At 39.7% G+C, this 23,551-nt stretch overlaps 1 protein-coding gene across 1 annotated transcript in view; it reads right to left on the reverse strand.

The window, feature by feature from the left end:
• Positions 1-23,551, reverse strand: part of MACROD2 (MACRO domain containing 2) — a 2,254,506-nt gene that overhangs the window by 1,241,826 nt on the left and 989,129 nt on the right. The window lies entirely within an intron of this gene.

The following is a 23,551-nucleotide window of genomic DNA, read 5'->3' on the forward strand; positions in this document are numbered from 1 at the left end:
AACATGATGGAAGAAAGGAGGCCGCGGGCCCTCCGGGAAGGCTGAGGGGACCCGGGAGACCACTCCACCCCAAGGTGGGGAGGGGGCAGCCAGCCCTTCCTTCCTTTTTTTTTTAAATTGAGGTATAGTTGATTTGCAATCATTTATTTATAAGCACCGTGATTTATAATTTTTAAAGGCTATACTCCATTTGTAGTTATTATAAAGTATTTCCTGTATTATAAAGTATTTCCTGTATTATAAAGTATTTCCTGTATTATAAAGTATTTCCTGTATTCCCTGCATTGTACAGTATATCCTTGTAGCTTATTTTATACCTAATATTTTGTATCTCTTAATCCCCACCCCTTTGCTGTCCCTACCCTCTTCCCACTTCACACTAGTAATCACCAGTCAGCTCTCTAGATCTGTGAGTCTGCCTCTTTTAGTTTATTTTTTTTTAGATTCCACATGTAAGTGATATCATATACTGTATGTCTTTCTCTGCCTGACTTGTTTCACTTCACATGATGCGCTCCAAGTCCGTCCTCGTTGTTGGAAATGGCAACCTTTGTTCTTTTTCGTGGCTGAGCAGCATCCCATTGTGCATATGTACCACGTGGTCTTACCCATTCACCTGCTGATAGACACGCAGGTGTTTGCATATCTTGGTGGTTGTAAATAGTGCTGTTATTTCCTTTCCTTCCTTAATGGTCACGACTACTGTTTGTTATTCAGCACTTAGCATGTGCCAAGAAATGGTTCATTTTGTACAATTGACCGAGTCTCCTTCTTTGCCCCAATCTCTCTCCTCTCTTTCTTCCTTGGAAACAGAATCTTTAACTCTTAACTGGACTCACAGCGTCCTTTTACCAAGCTCCCCCGAGGTTTCATATGGTCAGGTGACTACATTTGGCCTGTAACTAGAGGTACTGGGTGCAGGCACTGTACTTACATTGAAAAGATTTGCACTTCTAAATCTCTTCCACCTAATCATGACATTTTAAAACAGAAAAGCTGAAAGAATGGCATCGTCAATACTCCTGCTATATTTACAATTGTTAGCATACTGCTGTGTTTGTTTCATGACATATCAACTATTTACCCTGTGATAATGGTGATAGACTCATAGAGTTAACTATATGACTCCTGTGTGACAATGGCATTGTCAATACTCCTGCTATATTTACAATTGTTAGCATACTGCTGTGTTTGTTTCATGACATATCAACTATTTATCCATCCATTTATCTGTTTTATTTTTACCCATTTCAAAGTTGCAGATGTGGGTACACTTTAGCCTTAAATTTATCTCGTTTTATATGTTTCCAACAATCCCCTGAGGTAGTTATGGTCATTTCTGTTTTCCAAAGAGTAAGCAGAGGTCCACAAGTCCAAGCAACTCATTAGGGTCACACTCTTAGTAACTGATGAAACTCACATTTTGAATTCAATGTCTCTCCTCAAAGTTCAAGTTTTTAACCTGTGAATTTTCCATTCCTTCAAATCCCCTCCCTCTCTCCCCCTCCCAGGGGACTCTTAGAGCTTCTGAGGCTTTGAGGTATAAAGTACCATTAATTTGATCAGGATTTGGTATGCTGGGGTCCTGTAAAAGGAGAGTTCTGATTGCTCAGTTCACCTTGAAAACTGAAAGAGAAGAACTCTGACCCATTTGGAAATAATACCCTTGAGTTCTAGGTGCTGCCTTTGAGTGTCAGAGAAGAGAAACTGTATTTTGCATTTCCACTATAAGTATTTCTCTTTGGGAATAAGCAATTCCATTAAATAAAGTACCCCTTTCCCTCTGATTAATTTGAAAGATGTCAGAATTTGAAAAAGCACAGCTCTCTTTTCTTTCCTGAAATTAAATGCTTTATACCTCACTCACTTCTTATAAATAAGACCTATTTATCATAGATCTGCAGACTGTTATACACTTTGGGGTTTACTCAGCTTCCTTCTAATGGACAAAATTTCTGAAGCTGCTCCTTTGTATTTCATCAAGCATGATGAATCTCAGCCACCTTTATATCATGGCTTGGAAGCTCCCAAAGCAATTGGTTTAGTCATGTATTTTATGATCCATGCTGTGAACATAAAACTTTTCAAAGTAACACTCAAGTTCCAATCTACATATCTGAAAACAACACTTTCGACCTGTTGTTTCAGAGTGTTTTCTAGAGACCCGGCTGCCAGCGGCTACCCACGGCACTGGGTGGCCTCACAGAGTCAGCTCACTGTGCCTCTCGCTGCCAAGGGCAGCAGAGCCCAGAGCTGACCGCATGATCATCTCCCGAGTCAAACCAGAATTCCATTTAATAAGCTGACAGGAGGGACAGGAGCACAAAATAGCAAGCAGATACACGGTGTGGTATTTGTCAAAGATAAAGAGCTGAGCTTGAGCTTAATGCTTTCCGAAGGTTTTGGAAGACATTCAGATCAACCGCCCCAAACAGTTTCTGTTCCTTGAACTTCTTCTCACATTTCTCTTATTGGAAGTTGCCATTTTGACACATTAAGCTTCACTTGGTGGCAATCTTTTGAATACCAGAAATTAGAGTCTGTGCTGATTTCACTGACATGGCTCATGTTTCCACACATGTAGTTTACTGAAAATCTTAAGGGCTAAAGCCAAATTCAATTCTACTTTATTGCTATATCTTCTTAAAGCTAAATTTACACATTGCACACAAATATGCACATGTTTACAGTAAGACTTTCCGTAAAAACACATAGCTTCATTATTTGTGGTTATAAAGAAAACAGAGAAAGATTTACAAAACACAATGTTTTAATCCAATCATGTGTGCCTTATTGCCTGCATTACATAAAATGGGATTAAAAAAAAAAATCAATCATATTTATTGCCATTTTAGTTTGGTCTTCAGAGAGCATACCATCCCTATAGGTTTTCTATCACATGTAGAGCCAAATTAAATTTGAAAAGAAAAAAAAAAAAAAATTACCTTTCCTGTTTTCCTCAGAATGTGCAAAAGCAACCAAATGCAACATGAAATATAGCACACATTAGGAGAATTAATTTTTGGATGAGTCTGACAGCACGGATGAGCTGGAAGCTTATGCCAGCAAAAGCTGAAGAGAAGCTATATTTTTTAAAACCAAATATATAGATTTACAGAAAGTAAATCCCCTTTTACTTGTATAGATAAATTCTTATAAAAATGAAACTTCTATAGCTGCCAAATCTCCGGTTAATCTGAAAACTCTTCAAATACTGAATCATGTGGACGATCTCTGGTTGCGCTTTTGTGGTTTGTTGGGAGAATCACCCTGCAGGGAACCTTTTTTGTCAAAGCGAAGTCTTCCATCATTCAGATGGTGCTTTTTTTCCCTTCTCTCCAAAACTCTTTATCCATTTTGGCCACCGTGATCTGGAGTTCTATTGCAAGTTTTGAATTTTGCAAACATCAGTCTGAGCTTTTACGTATCACCACCATACACCAGACATTCTGAGGAAGACTCACCTTGCTCCCCTGTCGGGTAACAGAGCAATCTTGAATAACGTGTGCCTTCCTGATGCTCCGCAAGTGTGTGGCAGGGGTGAAAAGACTCCAGTTGAGATCAGTTATAACCGCAAATCCCCAACATGCTTCCACTGAGAAAGGGGACTGAAAATACTACAGCTCTCTGTGTTTTGGCAACAGAGTGAGTGCTTCAGAGCTGAAGTGGGGGTGCCCAGAAAAGGCAGGTTTGGGGAATTTGCTTTCAGAAACATCCCTTATGTAAGAAGGCTGACAATCGCTTAGAGTATAAGGTATTTGCAGCCAGACCGAAAAAAAAAAAGATTTTAGTACCACTTAGCTGCCTGGAACTATGGCCCAAGGAGGCCTGGGAGCCAGCCATACTTAAGCATTGGCTGCTGGCTGATTCTTCCTCAGGATGGTCCAGGATACAAACTGTGAAGTATGCACACATGGGAGCCAAGTGCAAGGTCCAGGCCCCCTGAGGAGCTGGAGAATGTCTCTGGCACATCTCTTTCATAAACAACTGAGTGTAGGGGTGAAAGAAGAATAACTCATAACTATTCAACTTGCTTCAGTCTCTTCTTGTCTCATCTTGCATTAGTACTAGCTTGGGAAGACACTGTGGTCTTTCATGCCTTTCCGCCTTCAACATATGTTGATCCCTTGATCCTTTACTTCTCTAATTGCCAGTCACAACTTAGCTTCAATGGCATATACTGTGAAGTTATCCTTTGGAATCCATCCCTTCCTCTTGGCATGTGCTGGGGGGTGGGAAATACCAGAAAGTTTCTGGAAGACTGACTAGCATGTTCCATTAGGAAACTGGGCAAAGTGTCCTTAGCAATGACTTTTGAAGGTCATCTAGATCTTTATCCCTTTCTACTGTGCATTGGTCAGATGGCTGTTTGGATCTAATTAACTTGATCACCTGTAATAGCATTTGTGAGGTGGCTAATATGGTAAAGAATCTGTCTGCAATGCAGGGGACCTGGGTTCAATCCCTGTGTCAGGAAGAGCCCCCTGAGAAGGGAAAGACTACCCACTGTATTATTCTTGCCTGGAGATGTCCATGGACAGAGGAGCCTGGCAGGCATCCATGGGGTTGCAAAAAGTCAGACACGACTGAGCGATTGACAATTTCACTTTTCATAGGATATCATAATCATTAAATGTTGAGCTTGAATTATATTGTCTTGAAAATGTAGGTTTGAAAATTATGAATTAAGTTGCTGACTTAGGTGTTAGAAGTGCTAGTAGCCCAACAGGAAACAAAAGTCAGAGAAAACAAGAGCAGAAAGCTGCTGCTCCCCACCCCACCTCCTTCAGGCTGAGGGACCAGAGGAGGTGCTTTTCAGCTCACCAGAGTCAAGGGACGGGGTGCACAGTAAGGGCTAGGACTAAATTACCCCTTCGTTTGTCTTCCTATGGGCTCCCCTGGTGGCTCAGATGGCGAAGAATCTGCCAGCAATACAGGAGATCCAGGTTCAATTCCTGGGTCAGGAAGATCCCCTGGAGAAGGGAACAGCAACCCACTCCAGTATTCTTGCCTGGAGAATCCCATGGACAGGGGATCCTGGTGGGTTACAGTGCATGGGATCACAGAGAGTCGGACACAACTGAGCAACTAACACACCTGTCTTCCTACAGCACATTGTGGGTTAATGGAATAACCTAAGAACTTTAGTGGCAAACAGCACACAAAACAGTGTTGTGAGGTTGTATTTGTCTAATGCACTAAGAACAGAACCTGCCATATCACTCTTATTAGATGGTCAAGGTTTCTGGTCCCTTTTGAAGTGACCTGTAATTCTCCTAGTTCAGCAAGAAGCAGAGGGAATTCATAGCCTTTGTTCCAGCTATGGATGGCTATGCCAGAAAGTACAAAAATCATCTGGCAAACAAGGTACTTTCCAGTGAGTAGATGTTAAAATATTAAGGTCTGGAGATGGTTTTGGAATGGAAAGAGCATGCCAGAAAGTTGGTTAAACTGTGGAATTTGTCCCTATGGACTCTGATTTAGTAGACTGGGGTAGCCATCCCAAGTGATTTGTTGTATACGATAGGAAGACCTAATCTTGTGAAGCACATGCATTGTGATTGAAATTGAGGAAGAAAAGGTCCTGAGTTTAATCTTGGCCTGCATTTTTTAAAACAGTCAGCCTTCCGTATCCATAGGTCCTACTATCCGTGGAGTCAACCACATTGGAAATAGTTGAAAAAAAATTTTTTTCAGAAAATTCCAAAGAGTAAAACTTGAATTTGCTGCATGTCAGCAACTATTTATTGGTACTTACCATATGCATTGTATAAGGTAGGATAAGTAATCTAAGGATGATTAAGTATACAGGAGGATGTGTGCGGGTTATATATACACACTATGCTATTGTAGGGCTTCCCAGGTAGCATGCTACTGCTAAGTCACTTCAGTCGTGTCCGACTCTGTGCGACCCCATAGATGGCAGCTCACCAGGCTCCCCATCCCCCTGGGATTCTCCAGGCAAGAACAGTGGAGTGGGTTGCCATTTCCTTCTCCAATGCATGAAAGTGAAAAGTGAAAGTGAAGACGCCCAGTCGTGTCCAACTCTTAGTGACCCCATAGACCGAAGCCTACCAGGCTCCTCCGTCCATGGGATTTTCCAGGCGAGAGTACTGGAGTGGGTCGCCATTGCCTTCTCCCCCAGGTAGCATAGTGTTAAAGAAATCTGCCCACCAATGCAGGAGACACGGTTGTAATCCCTGGGTCAGGAAGATCCTCTAGAGTAGGAAAAGGCAACCCACTCTGGTATTCTTGCTTGGATAATCCCATGGACAGAGGAGCCTGGTGGGCTACAATCCACAGAGTCAGTCACAGCTGAGCGCACGCGCACGCGCACACACACACACACACACACACACACACACACACACACACACGTATCATTTAATGTAAAGGAATCCCGGAATTTTGGTAATGATGGGGGTCCTGGAATGAATCCCATTCAGATACTGAAGGAAAACTGTAAATGAAACAGAGTTGAAAAGAAGTGAAAGTTTCAAACCACTGATCACACATAGTATGTGTACATGAAACTTTACTTTTCAACTACATGTGAATTTGTGTACCAGGTTGGACATAAAATGTATTTCTTATTATGGGTTGTAGACAAAAAGTTGGAAAGACTTTGTTCTAGGGAACTCAGGGCATTCACATCAAGTGACAGGCAGTCACAAGACATTCTAAACTCCGGAGCCACCTAACAAGCTTAGGATTAACAGACGGTGAGGAGGAAAGGCCAGTGGGGTAGCAACTGGTGTAAAGAACCGAGTTACCAAGATGCAAAGAAAGAGCAGTCAGTGGGCTGGAACCAAACTCTGACCCATAATTAGAGTGACATGCATGTGAAATGTTTAATGAATGGATCAGGGACCGCAGAGCTCAGACAAATAGTAGGAAGCCTAAATTTAAAAGAGGCTTTACATTCTAACTAGCTATTATTACCAGCCCTTCTTGGTCTCTCAGTAAATTTCCTTTCTGCTGGAATTCTTCATGCTTCCTCAAAGCTTGATTGTGATTATTTTTTCTTTATTTATTTTGGAAAGCCAAAGGAAAAATTGTTTCAGTGTGTTCTTTAAATTAGTTTCCTTCAAGTGTTTTCCCTGCACATGTTAATTACAGCTCCCGGGAGGGGTTGAAGTACCACATAACACACTGTAGTTCAGCTTCCCAAGCTCCCTTCTCCAACTCAAGTCGCCAATTTGCCCTACAGTCTAGGCTCTATATTAGTATGTAAGTGAGAAGTACATGACTGAGCTTCTTTCAACTCTAATATTAGAGGAGAAAATGTGATTGTCAGTTCTTGAGCACAACGAACTTAAAATGAATAGTTTTGGCCCATAAAATGAAGGGGTTAGATTAGATGAACTCCGAGTTTACCCCTCTTCAATTCAAACATACGCCAAAGAGATTTTCATTTAATATCTGGAAATACAGAGATCAGTGGGACTTTGATGAGGCTAAGTGATTCTCATTAGCATTATCTGGCTAGAATTCCAGAGGTTCTCAAGAAAATAATGCATGTCCAATACATTTGAGCTGTCACTATACTAGACACTCGGAAAAGGCAGTTAATTCAAGAAAATGTAATTACTTTTTAATTCTCAAAGACAGCAAACTTTTCAAAGTGGCTACAATGCAATTTTAAGTCCCATCCCTCAAGAACAAATCATGGAGAAAGAAAAAAAATTGCTAAGTGCAAAATGTAGTTCTTAAAGGTTTTTCAAAGTCTGTTTTTCTCAAATAGGTAAAAGCAACGGAGGGGTTTGATAATCAGAGTTAGTCATTTATAAAGTAGTTAGAACTGGAAAGTTTCTTAGAAACGTCAGGAAAGAGACAGATGAACGACTTTCTGGGCCAAGTTACTTACTAAACAGGTATTTTACACATGTTGTCTCTTTCCCTCTGCTTGTCTCTTTGATATGGGTGTGTCCATTCCCATTTCACAGATGGAAACATGCAGGCTCAGAAACAAGTGTCAACCAAGTGTCAGAGTCAGACTTTCGATCCAGGTAATAATCTACCTCATATCAGGCAGCTTGAAAACAGAAGATGGGTCTGTTAACTTCATGAATGTCAAGTCGGTGACCTAAAAACATCCATTAAAGGGTGCCTTAAAATTTACCATCTCCTTTCTTTTTCTTAACCATATACAAAGATCTAGGCAGGCTCTCACTGCTGCTGCTGCTGCTGCTGCTAAGTCGCTTCAGTCGTGTCCAACTCTGTGCAACCCCATAGACGGCAGCCCACCAGGGTCCCCCATCCCTGGGATTCTTCAGGCAAGAACACTGGAGTGGGTTGCCATTTAGAGAACAATCCTCTTCTCTCAGTGACTTGAGCATTCACCAGCCTCACTCCAACAGGGGGCAGTAGTGAACACACAGTTAGGGCTACAATCCTCACAGCAGGCAGTTGGTCCCACCAAGTCTCCAGCCTATGTCCAGCTCTCCTTTACTCATGCTCTTTCACTGATGAGATCTCATCCCCTCCTAGTATTAAATCTGCCAGCATGATGCAGTCATGCAGAATATTCATCTATTGATCAACTGATGGATCTATATCTTCAGCTCTGATTTCTCCTTTAACCTGCTGATCCATATCTGCAGTGCCCTAATCAACAGGCACTTCAAATTCCTCATTTCCACTGAATTCCTCATGTTTCTTCAAGAAGCTGCACTTACATCTGAAATCACCACTTTAGTAAATAACACCATCATTCGCCCACTTAACTCTTGGAGTGTTCTCCTCAACAGACAGACTGACACATACAAAGTAGGAGCCAAATTAAAAACAAATATTTGCTGGCACCACACTGCAGACCTTCATCTCTTGGCTGAAACACTGCAATAGAGTCTTATTTCCTCCAACATGACTTTCATCACTTCCAACACATTCTCCACATTCCTGCCAGTGTTCACTCACTGAAGAGATACTTTTGATCACGTTGCTTCCTGGCTCAGTAATGCAACCATGTCTAGCAATGTTTACCAGTGGTCTGTAGCTTAGCGTCCAAGTTCACGGATGTGCTAATATGCAAAAACGACTATGTCTGCATGTTTTTCTTTGGAGAAGGCCCTGAGTTTTCTCACAGCAGATTCCTAAAGGGGACAGTGCTCCCTAAAATCACGAATAAAAAGCAAAAACAAAGTCAGAAAAAGAGTAAACCACTGGAAATCAACAGTAAGATTCAAAATCTTGCTTGCTTTGTTTTTTTGGTAAGAAGCCATTTCTCACTTAGTCCCTGCCGACCACTCCCGTTTCTTCTCTCACTATGCATCCCCTAGATCCATTCTCAAGCCATACTTTCTTTTGCACCATTTCCTATCCTCCTTTTTGTATTTCCTAGTCTCTATATCTGGGCTACTCTTTCTCCATTTTCTGACTCATCAAACTCAAGCCCTCGCTTGTGAACTGCCTTCTCAGTGAAGTCTCCCAGAACAGAGCTCCTTCTTAGACAGTGAACCCAGCTCTCCACTTGCACTTACACATTGTATGAGTTTAAGCGCCAGCCTACGTTTCCACACATGTCTCAATGGCAGAGTCTGAATTCCACAGTCCCTCAAAATGTTCACCAAATTAATTAACAAATGCTGCAACCTATGATAAGGAACAAGGGTTGAAAGTCTTTCAGAACTCTTTGAATTAAAAGGGCAGTTTTAAGTCCTGAGAATACCTATGAAAGAAATAACATAGTATATTTGGAGACAATAATAGAAAATGCCTTGTTTTTTAGTAATAGAGTCCTGATGTTCATTTCAGAAGAGAATTATTGAATCATATTTTGGCATATTACATATTAATTCATTCTCAGTAAAAATTTTCATTTTCGTAGGAGACTGGCTGATAATAGTAATTCTTATGCCCATTCACTGAAAGAGAAGCAAGCTATTGGTAGTTGATTTATAAAAACCAGGTCACTGCCACTGCTGGCTTGAGCCAAATGCAGACATACCTATCCTTACAAATCTAACAAGGATAAAGAAACATTTCCTCTCAAATTATATTTTATATATGGTAGAAAAATATTTTATTCTGAAAAAAGCTTCACTTTTCATCAATAATTCTTATTTGTTTCTCTTTGATGATATTTTCACTTTTCTTTTAGAAAACTGGAAGTATCAAGTGAAAAGAACAACGCAATGAAAAACTAAGGAGAAAAGCAACACGATGGGTAAAGTGCAAGATAGGGGAGGAAGAAGTGATGTGAGGATTGGAAGAAGCCCAAGAAAGAATCTAGATATAACCCATGGGATGAGTCGGGGTCCAGGGATCTGGGCAGATAGAGCACCTCTATGACTGAGTGAGACATAGCTCATGTCCCCAGAACACGGGACGAAAAGGAGCCTGGCAGAGAGGCAAACCCAGAGGCTGACAGCTGTGACAACACTGTTGGGTGGAGCCCAGGTAAATAGCATTGGGATGGGTTCAACAAAGAGAACAGGGACGTTCCAACAGGGTAGGGCAATAGTGACCCCAGAGGATGTAACACCCAGAGAAGGCTCATAGAGCGCTAGGCCAGATGGAATCCTGCTTCACTTAATTTGCTGTCTAGGCAAGAAAAATGGATGGCAGAAAGGCCAAGTAAAATATTCCCGGTGTCATCCTGTTACTCAAAATGCTTGCCCTTTCTCACCTTCGATCTTATTATTCCTTGCTTACAGAATAAAATCCAACTCTTGAAAACAGTACTGATACCTTGACCTACCAATCTGACCTCACAGTGCTCCTCTTTGCTTTTACTCTAGATTATGCCTGGACATGTTTTCTGCTTTTTCCTGTCTCTCTTCTTTGTGCATGGAATACTGCTCTTTCTTCTGTCCACTTCTTGAAGTTCTGGCTTTTCAAGCAGGGAGTTTTAAATGCCTAAAACCTTTTTCTTGAATTTTCTCCTTCCAAGAAACGGTTCTCCTTATTTAAAAACCACATATCACTCTGTGGTTTGTCTTATACAAACATCAGTGTGTATTAGGGCTGTTAGAGTTCTCATAATCGGGTGGTAAACACTTTAGCAGCAATGAAGCTGTCTTAGTAATTTTTGTGCTCACCATAGCTCAGAGCTTATAGAGATTAGGGCTCTAACAATATTTACTCAAGGAATGAATGAAGCTATTAAATCTGAGCAGCCAGCACATTTCTTATCTATTCTAGTATCTACCTGCATTATTTTTGAGCGTGTTACAGGGGCATCTGGAGGGTACATCAAGCTGCATACTAAGTATGCTGTGCTCAGTGGCTCAGTTGTGTTCAATTCTTCGTGACCCATGGACTATAGCCCACCAGGCTCCTCTGTCCATGGAATTTTATAGGCAAGAATACTGGAGTGGGTCACCATTTCCTCCTCCAGGGGATCTTCCTGACCCAGGGATTGAATTCAAGTCTCCTGTTTGGCAGGTGGATTCTTAAATATATGTAATTTATGCACAGTATTGAACACCAAGTGCCAAATCCTATGCTGAATCCTTTCCATATATAATCTCATTTTATTATTTACAACCACCCAGTTTAATTAATAACTATTATTAATTCTACTGTGAACAGAAATTAACCAAGGTCTTAATGGAGTCGAGCGACTTGCTGAAGGATCATTCAGATAGGAAATGTTATTACCAAAATTTGAAAACAGATGATTCCAAAGCCCATGGTACAGCAAAAATTATGAGTTTAGCTTTATTTTGTGGACTTCAACTTTACAGCACTTTCTTGATATATATACACTGACACACAGCATGTACAGTGCATATTAACTTACACATACTAATTCACATAGATATACATACTTTTGTGTGCACGCACATATATTCTGAACATAATATTCTAATTCAGCACAGTCCCTTGTCAAAGCAATGTCTCATTTTTAGTTGTCTCATAAAAATTATTTTATGAGTATAAAACCAGTGAATAAAGACAATTATGTACTCAGATACACGCTACCGTTTCCTATTTTTTTATGAATGAGTCACATAAACCAGAGATTAGAATACAAATAAAATGTGGAAGAAATCTATGCTTTAGCAAGATCTGACTTTAACAAGCAGCATTTCATTGTCGCCAGGTCTACAAAACGCACACTGAACTTTATTCAAGAGCTAACTTTGCAACCCATTGAGGAGCCTAGCCAGAACCCAGTATGTTCAAGGGTCTTTGGTAGAGGTAAAGATGGTACCACAGTACCTCACATGAGTTCAGTGACTGCCCACACCAGGCAGAAACTTCTTGTTATTCACCAAAATCTCGATCTCCTTTGTTTCTGGGTACTCGGGTGGACGTTTCTGTTTGCTTTGCAGCTTGGTAGCCCTATGGTTGTATTATTCTGACCAAGATTAATGTGAGAAATGTGAGAAATAAATAATGAAGCCCTTTATGCATGGCTCTCCATGCTTCTGCCCTTCCGCCAGATGAATTTCAATGCCCAGAGCAAGCACAGAAGTGGCGACACTGACAGCGAGAAAGTCTCCATCGGCCTGGATTCCTAGAGGACTGTGTGGGAGCTCGGCCCCCAGATCCCACTGCCCAAGAGCACCCATCCATGGTGGACAGAGATATGAGCAACTCATAAACCTCTCCTATGTGGAGCTGATGAAATCTGAGGGCTATTTGTTACAGCCTCTAACATTATCCTGATTCACACAGCAAGTTCTCAATAGACTGAGTGTGCCCGGGTTCAACAATTTTTAGTTCTAACAGTATCTCAATGACATTTTTAAAAATGGAATTTTAAAATTTAGAAATTATACTACCAAATCATATACTGGTTAACTATAAAGAAATGTAAGTATGTATTTCAATGAATATCAAGCATAATTCTATGTTACGGCCAGTCCATCCTCACTAAGAGTTGGAAAGATTTCTGTGATCTGCCAAGGTCAACTGTATTATGTCAGCCTTGTTCCTGCTCTTTGATATGTTCATCTGTTGTCTGAATCTGTCGTCTTCAAACAAATCATGTAGGAAATGTTCTCTCCCTTACTTACAGTCCACTTCTTTGACTATGTAAGTTTTGATGACACAAGAACAAAAGAGAGACTTCTAGTCTTTCCTTCAAGTCTTTCCTTGTTTTATTGCTTCTGTTATTTTCTGTGCAACACCCTCTGCATTTAACTTTCATGTTTTTCTTTCCTCTGCAGCCTTTGAACTTCCACTGAAGCACTGTGTTCGGTTTACCTCATGTCGAGCTCATGGTGTTCCCTGGATCCCTCGCAGGCTCTGCACTCAAGGTCCCCATTTGTTTTCAGGCAGGTTTTTGTTAAAGTACATCTTCTCTTAAAGTTAGTACTGTGGCCTCACGGCTGCCAAGGCCCTAGTTTGTCGACAGTTCTCAGCACGTCCTGCCCACCCTGCCTTGCTAGCCTTCTGAAATATTAGGTCTTTGACCATCCTGACCACAAATGCTCTCACTTTCTTCCAGACTGACTTGCGGGACCGGCTTTGAGCACTCTGGAAAAGGTCGTTTTCTCACCCTTGTGGTATGGGGAGGGCAGAGGTTAGTTTTCTAAAAGAATGCCACAGGAAGACTATTTTAAAAGAGCACAGAGCATGGTTTCTCTGATGCCAATTCTTCTTCACTGTAAAACAGACTCCCTTTGCCTCAGCGAGGGAAGGGACAAAGTGACCAGCCTCTTCTCTGCTGCCTTCCTGCCCTGCGTGGCTTGCAGACATTTAAGTAGAGAGGGGGCTCCTCTCTAATTAAAATTCTCTAACCACAGATTCCAAAAATCAAAATAAGCAAATAAGTGCAGTTATGGCTGCTTTAGGAAAATTCTATTTAAAAAAATTCTATTCCTAAAATGCCTAAATTATAGGTTACTGTTTTACATTAAAGGCATAATTATTTTTACCCAAAAGGCTTTTTGATATTTCCATTAAAGTAGAAACACTTGTTAGTTGCTCAGTCATGTCTGACTCTTTGTGACCTCCATGGACTGGGGCCCACCAGGCTCCTTTGTTCATGGAATTCTCCAGAGAATAATACTGGAGTGGATAGCCATTCCCTTCTCCAGGGGATCTTCCTGACCCAAGTTTCAAGCCCAGGTCTTCTGCATTGCAGGCAGATTCTTTACCGTCTGAGCCAAGGGAATCCCTGCTTGCAATGCAGGAGACTGGAGTTTGATTCCTGAGTCAGAGAGATCCCCTGGAGAAGGGAATGGCTACCCACTCCAGTATTCTTGCCTGGAGAATTCTTTGGACAGAGAGGAGTCTGGTGGGCCCCAGTCCATGAGGTCACAAAGAGTCGGACAGGACTGAGTGACTGACAGAAACCTTCAGCTTCTAAACTGTTAGTCCATGTATTGCAGATGGCTCTCAAATCATCTTTTCAGAAGCATATCTCCCTACTTGATTGTATAGGATGAGTTTCAGTGTATAGATTTTACAATGATTTTGTGTGAAAATTTCGACACATACTTTAAAATTATGTTTCCTATCTCCCATTACATTTTCCACTTCCTGCAACAGTCAAATGAAGCAAAGGCAACCAAACTTGATAGACACACAACCTATAGTCATAAAGAATGTTAAAAATTCAAGATATCCGTTTCCACGTCTCAGTGTATATGAGGCTAGAGAAACTATTCCAGGTATAGAGTCTGGTTTTGTTTTTCATGTGTTTCAGTCTTCTAAACTAATTATGATATTAATTTTCCTTAAATGGCTTAATAATTATATAAAAATACAAAAGCTATTTTAAATGCACCACCTTTTGTAATCTGTAAATTATTATAACAAAACTTATGCATTTAGATAACTTCCAATACTCAGAGTACAGAGTCTTTGAAAAAAATCTTCATGAAATTATAAGTAATAGGTCATAACCTATCATAATTTATTATAAAGCTTGTTAAAGACTTCACATCAAATTTTTGTATGGCTGTGGCTGTTGCATTAATTTCAGTGACTTAGGTTGTTGTCTGCTTTTAAAAGATTATTTGGTAGGTTTGTTCATTTTTAATTTTATTTTTTAGTGAACAGAACTAGAACATTTAGGGGAAAGCTGAAGAATGTTATGGAATTTCTTTCTACCAGTTCTTTGGAAAATAAAACAACTGTTTTGTGTTAAAGAATTACAGGAGCTCCATTTAAAGACTGTAATTTGCAAAGAATATTTTTTTAAAAAAGCTCAAACATATTATCTAACGTTGAATAGTATCTTAAGGAATTTTAAAAGTGCCGTAGCATTTAATGCATCTAATATAAAATTAAAACAATTTACACCAAATAATAACCATCTTCCATCAGAGCCCTTGGAAGGAAATTTGAAAGAATATGATAAATATAATTGGAATCTAAGTGTTCTTGTTTATAAAAAAGTCCTTTTGGCTTCATATATGAAAAGTGAAAGTAAAAGTCGCTCAGACATGTCCAGCTCTTTGTGACCCCATGTACTAGACAGCCCAAGGAATTCTCTAGACCAGAATACTGGGATAGGCAGCCTTCCCCTTCTCCAGGGGATATATGCAGTGAGATGTTTTCTTTCTGAAGATCTAAGTTACTCATTTAAAACAACAGTCTCCATTAAATGTACCTTTGAAATTGATAACTATTTCAATACTGAAAAAAAAAAAGCAAAACAGAACATAATTGGTCTAAATTTTCTAGTACTTCAGAGAACATGCATAAAGAAAATCTAAGAGATTAGGAAAAGAAGTGCAAACTAAACCCAAATAAGTAAAAAATTTAAATTATTAATAATAAAGATTTGGAGCATAATTAAAATGAAATAGAGAATACAATAAGGGAAAATAACAAAACCAAAAATGGGTTGTTGGAATAAAAAAGTGACAAAACTTTAGCTAAACTGACAAAAAAAAAGAAAACTCAAATTACCAAAATCAGGAGTGAAAGAAGGGACATTCCTACTGACTTTGCAGAAAATAAAAGGATTTCAAGGAAATGCTACAAACAAATTAGATAACCTAGATGAAATGGAAAAATTCCTAGAGAGATGAACACCACTGAAATGACACAAAAGGAAATTGAAGACTGGATCAGGCCCATATGTAATAAGTTAAGCAATTGAATCAACAATCCAAACGCTGCCCACGGCAAAGCCCAGGCCTAGATAGATGTACTGGTGAATTCCACTACACATTTGAGGAATAATTACCAGCAATCCTTCATAAGCTCTTTCCAAATACAGCTTATTCTATGGAGTCAGTGTTATCCTGACCCCAAACTAGATACAGATATGACAAGAAACAAAAACTAAAAACCAATATTTCATATGAATATGGATGCAAAAATTTGCAACAAAGTCCTGGCAAATCAAATCCAGCAGTTTATAAAGAGAATTAAAACTGTGACGAAGTGGGGATTTAAGGTTGGCTTAATGCTTACTCCTTGGAAGGAAAGTTATGACCAACCTAGATAGCATATTCAAAAGCAGAGACATTGCCAACAAAGGTTCGTCTAGTCAAGGCTATGGTTTTTCCTGTGGTCATGTATGAATGTGAGAGTTGGATTGTGAAGAAGGCTGAGCGCCAAAGAATTGATGCTTTTGAACTGTGGTGTTGGAGAAGACTCTTGAGAGTTCCTTGGACTGCAAGGAGATCCAACCAGTCTATTCTGAAGGAGAACAGCCCTGGGATTTCTTTGGAAGGAATGATGCTGAAGCTGAAACTCCAGTACTTTGGCCACCTCATGTGAAGAGTTGACTCATTGGAAAAGACTCTGATGCTGGGAGGGATTGGGGGCAGGAGGAGAAGGGGACGACAGAAGATGAGTTGGCTGGATGGCATCACTGACTCAATGGACATGAGTCTGAGTGAACTCCGGGAGTTGGTGATGGACAGGGAGGCCTGGTGTGCTGCGATTCACGGGGTCACAAAGAGTTGGACACGACTGAGCGACTGATCTGATCTGATCTGATCTAACATATGAAAATCAACCGATGTAACAAATTATATTAGTAGAATAAAAGACAAAACCCACATGATCATCTCGATAGATACAGGAAAACTATCTGACAAAATCCAGCACCCTTGTATGACAAAAATACTCAAGTCAGAAATAGAGAGAAATATGTTCTACATCATAAGGGGTATCTAGTAATTTGTCAAGTTTTCTCAAAGAAATCATCTTGTCAATTTCAACCCTGAAACTCAGTGGTCAATAAAATCTGTCAGTTATATATTTATTGGTTTTAAAGTTGTTTTTGTTTTTTTAACTCCAGAAAGGACTCAATATTTCAAGTCATTCACATTGAAAAGGCATCCATTTAAGAATATGTTATAGGCTGAATTATGTCCTCCGAAAGATATGTTGGAATCCTAACTCCTGTTACCACAGAATATGACCTAGTTTGGAGATACGGTCTTTGCAGTCATTAGGATGGGTCTGAATCCAATATGACTCTGCTTATACAAGATCTGGACACAGATGTGCACGTGGGGAGAACATATGATGATGAAGGCAATGACCAGCATGATGCTTCTACAAGACAGGGAATGTCAACTATTGCCAGTAACCCACCAGAAGCCGGGAAAGAGGCATGGAAGAGATCCTTTCTTAGAGTCCCCAGAAGGAACCAACCCTGCTGAAACACTGATCTCAGACGTCTAGCCTCCAGATCTGTGAAACAATAAATTTCTGTTTAACTACAGTTAGGTCCCATACATACAAACGAGTTTTGTTCTGAGAGCACGTTTGTAAGTCCAAATTGCTCGTAACTCCAACAAAGTTAGTCTAGCCACCCAACTAACACAATCAGTTATATAGTACTGTAATAGGTTTATTAATGTAATACTTTTCAAACGAGTAATACATGAAAAATAAATACAAAAACTAAAGGCAACATTTTTAATCTTACAGTATCGTCCTGTGGAAAGCACAGTAGTACAGTACAACAGCTGGCACACGGGCTGGCACGGAGAGAACAAGAAAAGAGAGTTACTGACGGGAGGAGGGAGAAGAGGGTACAGCTGGTAGAGCTGAAGGACTGGCAGCGACAGGAGACAGAGGGAAAGCTGCAATGCCATTCAAGCCCGACACTGATGGCGGAGGTTCTGGTTCCTTGCTGGATTCGGTTCTATCTACACTCTTGAAAACGACGATCCAGTGATGTCTGGGTAGAAGTTCTTTGTTTTCTTATCACGGACCTGATAGCACTGGACTGCATACCGAACAGCTGTTGTGATTTTCGTGTACTGTTCTGTGTTTGGGTCCTGTGCCTCAGAAACTAACAGCACCTCCTCCTCGAATGGAACCACCTTAGGTGAGAGCACTTGCAAATGCACGTTCACATCTTTGAAAGTGCACGGTTTGACGGTTCATACGTGGGGGACTTAACTGTACTTACTTTGTGGTACTTTGTTATGGCAGCCCTGGCAAACGCATGCACACATCTTCAGTAAATATCTAGTCATTGTGAAAATTAAGGCAAAATAAGTAGAGGTAAATGATGCTGAATTAAAATATAGGTTGAGACATGAGGCAAATGTCCGCCTTTTCCTAAACTTGAAAATATCAGACATGTATGCACAAAAGGGAGTCTGGTGTACAGTTCAAAGAACAGTAATTGTATCTTTGCTATAGCAAGAAAAGTTCTGGAACAAAAGGTTACATCTATAACCAGGTGCTGGGGTTAAGAATATTAATGAGGATTATTTACTTTTTATGTTTACAGTTAACCAAAGCAAGCAAAACAAACTAGAAAAAACATCATGATTAAAAGGAGAAGTTTCATTGTCGAGCACCTCTGCTTCTTTCTGTCTGTTCTTTGTTCTTTGGACGTCCAGCAATAGAGCTCCCTTCCTAGTTGGAAGAGACCCCCCATCATATGGACTCTGGTGGAAAAGAGGCTTCACTTCCCATTAAGAAGCCAATGGACCAGGCGACCAGAGGAAGGACAAGGGGTCTAAATGCAGCCAACTGAAGGTTCCTACTTAGAACTCTGATGCTCTGGAGAATGCTGGAAAGGTGCAAGGGCAGCTAAGTTTTCTTTGGAAGTGTGGAAATACCAGCTCAGCCAAAAGCAAGCATCCGCTGGAGCTGGAGCCAGCAGCGGAGTGCCCTAACCAGACGGACTGTGGTTTGAAGGAAGGTATGTGTTGCCCTACCCTGTGGAGCAATCCAGATTTCTGCTTCATTCTCCTGCATTGCTGCCCAATCAGTGAATATCCTTTCACATTCTGCCTTTTAAATTAGCCACAGGCAATTTCTAGAGCTTGAAAAGAAGGCTCATATGAGTTACTAACTAAAATTAACTATATAAATTCCATGTGCTTAAAACAGTATCCAGTTCTACTTTTTGTAAGTAGGAATCATTTGCAATTTTTATATATCTTACCTTTATTTGGAGATCATTAAAAATATATGTTATAAATACATTCTGCACATAAAATTTCCAGGGAAGAACATTATTATAAAAATTAAATGATGGATTTTTTTTAAACTTTAAAAAAAATGCATCTTGTAAGGAACCTCAGAATTTGATAGGACTGTATTTATTCCCTTAAAATATAAATTTGTCAGACATCCACTTTCAAAAGGAATGCAACACCCCCTGGCCATGACTGACACCTGTTAGCATTGAGTCCATAGAAATTCATCTGCCTCACACAGACTCACTCATCTTGTCAAGAAAACAAAAATCTCATAATTAGTTTTGGCACCTCCAGGACTTTCAGTTCTCAGAGTAATATACCAAATAACCTAAAAGCACACACACCTGGGCTCTGTGGTCAGTCTGCTGAAACTCACGCCGGTGAAGACCTTTACACGGCAACATAAGGTCATCAAATCTTGTGAGGCCATCTATCTCGCAGTATAAAACCAAATCAAGTGTCTGTTAGTGCCACATTTTATTTTTATTATTTTTAAGCTAATAAGGAACTAGCTACACAATTAGAATTACCTGATTACTACAGAGAAGTTAATGTGACAGACCTTTTTCAACATGATTGAAAATATTGTTTGTCCCAGACTAGACCACTGTGGGATTCATCAAGTGGATTGGCATTTTACCTGCAGCCATATGCCATCTATCATTGTCTTTAATGAAGTTTGTATCAATTTACAATAAGCACCAAATGCCATATAGCTGGTAGAATCGTGTTATGCAAGCAGATCAATGTTTGATGACGTTTTTCTCTTTTTCTTTCCCTGTGGAAACTCATCTTCTGAATCCATATAAGGAAAGTTTTCTGAGGCTTCAGTCTCTCAGGTGATGAGAGTATCAGAATAAGTTTCCCCAAAGCAAAATATTGAAAAGAAAAGGTTTAAGTTCATGAACTGAAGCTAATAAATAAACAGACGGAAAAATCCATGAACTTTCAGGATGTAACTATGCTGCTAAACATAGCAGATTTAGAATTTTTGGAAGAAATTCCACATGCGTAAAAAATGCAATGATATGACTAACTTAATTCAAAACAAACACCCCTTTTTAAAAGATTAATAGCAAATATGCTCTTCTTCTTTCCAAATGTTAATGGTCTAATTGACTTCAGTCATGTTCAATTTCTGAGTCAAAGAGAAAGATGTACGGTAAATAGGAAGACCCAAGCTTAAATTGTTTAGAATTGAACTAATAATTCAAAATATGTTCAACTCGCCTCCTTTATCTCACAAGGTTTTTACCCCCAAGTTTTCTGACCCTCTTGAAGATTCTGGCTAAACCCACCCCTCTTCCATCTCTCCTCCAGAGATAAACACTGCCCAGAAATCAGCATGCCCTAGCTCACGTATTTCCGCTCAGCTCCATGGCTCTCCTGCCCGTAGTGCATCAAGCAACCTGCCCCCTTGCTCCTTCCCTCCGTCACTGCTGGAGGGATGCTAACTGCATGTCGTTTGCATGAAAACTGGGACTGGGGTGGGAGGGCGAAGAATAAGCTTATCTGACACTTTCACTCTCAACCATACCTTCTAGACATACTAAATTAACTTAAACATTCTAAAAATATATATATTGCTATCTCTGTATAAACATACATAGGTATATCTAAAGTATATATACGTAAGTACATAGGTATATATAGACTGCATGTATATAAGAACCTATAAAATAGCATAAAATATGGATAAGAAATTACATGACAATTTTTGATAGCAGATACTTATGAAAAGACGGGAATAGGTTTCTGCATGTGTAAAAAGAGATAAAAGTTATAAGTAATATCACATATGCATGAAATTAATATTGCAAAATGTTACTATGAATTAAGCTTTGTTAAGGAGTTCATGTTTTTTCTATAATATGATTTGCTCCTTAATATGTTATTGTTTCAAATTAAAGACACGATGTTAGAGGAAAATGATATTATATCCAAACATTAATAAATTCCATCTGTGCTGTGATTGATTAAAAAGTATTGAGACAACAGAAAAAAAAATGAATGTTTAACAATTACATAATAATGGCTTTTCTTCAGATAAAATAGATGTAAATGTGAATTAAAACAGTCTTAGGTTTTAACTCCATAAGCAAAACAGAGGTAAAAGTCACCATTAGTAAAATTAAAATGCATAAGATAATCTGATAACATTCACAAGAAATATGAGTGTTATGAAACGACTGTGTCCTCCTGTATTCTGAAGCCCTAACCCTCAACGGGAAGGTGTTTGGAGGTGGGTCTTTGGGGAGGTATTGGGTTTAAAGAAGGTGATGAGTGCAGACCCCCAAAGGGATCAGTGTCATTATAAGAAGAGAAAGAAGCCAGAGCTGTCTTCTTCTCCCAACTCTTACGTGAGGACACAGCAAGAAGGTAGCTGTCTGTAGGTCAGAAGAATGGTTAAAACCATCACAACATTATTAAGTAATTATCCTCTGATTAAAATAAGTTAATTAATTAAAAAAGAAAGAAATACCTTATCAGGAACCAAAACTGCCAGCACCTTGACCCATTTGTACTTCTGAGTCTCCAGAGCTGGGAGCAATAAACATCTGGTGTTTAAGCCACCAGTCTATGGCATTTTGCTACAGGAGCTTGAGCTGACTAATTCAATGAGATAAAAATATATTTTTATGTTAATCACTCATAACTATTATAAATTGGGTACAGGAAACCAGATAGAAAAAAAAAGTTTTTTAGGTGATAAACTTAAAATTCCCAATAGAAAAAATATAACTGTCACTAAGCCAGTACAAAAAATATTAAATCTTATTAATAAGCATAGAAGTAGAACTTAAATGTTATTTTAACCTATAACTTATAACTTTATCTTATCAAATCATCAAAGACACAACAAAAATATATAATGTTAAAGGTCAATTGTTGTTATTCAGTTGCTGAGCCATGTCTGACTCTTCGAGACCTCATGGACTGCAGCATACCAGGCTCCTCCGTACTCCACTATCTCTCAGAGTTTGCTCAAATTCATGTCCATTGAGTTGGTGACGCTATCTAACCACCTCATCCTCTGCTGCTCCTTCTCCTTTTGCCTTCCACCTTTCCCAGCATCCGGGTCTTTTCCAATGAGTCAGCTCTTCCAGTCAGGTGGCCAAAGTATTGGAGCTTCAGCTATGGCATCAGTCCTTCTAAAGAATAGTCAGGGTTGAATTCCTTTAGGATTGACTGGTTTGATTTCTTTGTGGTCCAAAACACTCTTAAGAGTCTTCTCCAGCACCACAGTTCGAAAGCATCAATTCTTCAGCACAGCCTTCTGTATGATCTGAATCTCACGTATGTACATGACTACTGGAAGAAACATAGCTTTGACTATATGGGTCTTTGTCAGCAAGGTGATGTCTCTGCTTTTTAATATCTGGGCTTTCCGGGTGGTGCTTGTGGTAAAGAACCCATTTGCCAATGTAGGAGATGGTTTCAGTCCCCGGGTCAGGAATATCCCCTGGAGGAGGGCATGGCAACCCACTCCAGTATTCTAGCCTGGTGGAGAACCCCATGGACAGAGGCGCCTGGCGGGCTACAGTCCATGGGGTCGCAAAGAGTTGGACATGACTGAAGTGACTTAGCGTGAACACTAGGTTTGCCGTAGCTTTCCTTTCAAGGAGCAACTGTCCTTTAATTTCATGGCTGTAGTCATTTTGGAGCCCAGGAAAATAAAATCTGCCACTGTTTTCATTTTTCCCCCATCTATTTGCCATGAAGTGATGGGAGGAGATGTTATGATCTTAGGTTTTTTTGTTTTTTTTTTTTTTAATGCTGAGTTTGAAGCAAGCTTTTCACTCTCTTCTTTCACCTTCAAGAGGCTCTTTAGTTTCTACTCACTTTCTACGATTAGAGTGGTATCATCTGTGTATATGAGGCTGTTGATATTTTTTCTAACAATCTTTCCAGTCTGTGATTCATCCAGCTGGGCATTTCACATGATGTATTCTGCATATAACTTAAATAAGCAGAGTGACAATATACAGTTTTGTCAAGGCTGTGATTCATGAAGGGGATTAAAGGTAAATAAATAAGATGTGCTAATTTCATAAGCAAATATTCTAAAAAAAAAATAAGAGCTTTAAAAAGTCCTGTGTCTGTTACTACCCTTAGGGTGGGCCACTATCAAGAAAAGAGGAAATCGGTTAGTGAGGATGTGGAGAAATTGGGACTCTCATGCGTTATTGATGGGAATCCGGAACGGTATACTTGCCACGGAAAACAGTATAGAAGTT

This window comes from Bison bison, unplaced genomic scaffold (genome assembly GCF_000754665.1).
Source record: "Bison bison bison isolate TAMUID 2011002044 unplaced genomic scaffold, Bison_UMD1.0 scf7180017864196, whole genome shotgun sequence".
Lineage (NCBI taxonomy): Eukaryota > Metazoa > Chordata > Mammalia > Artiodactyla > Bovidae > Bison > Bison bison.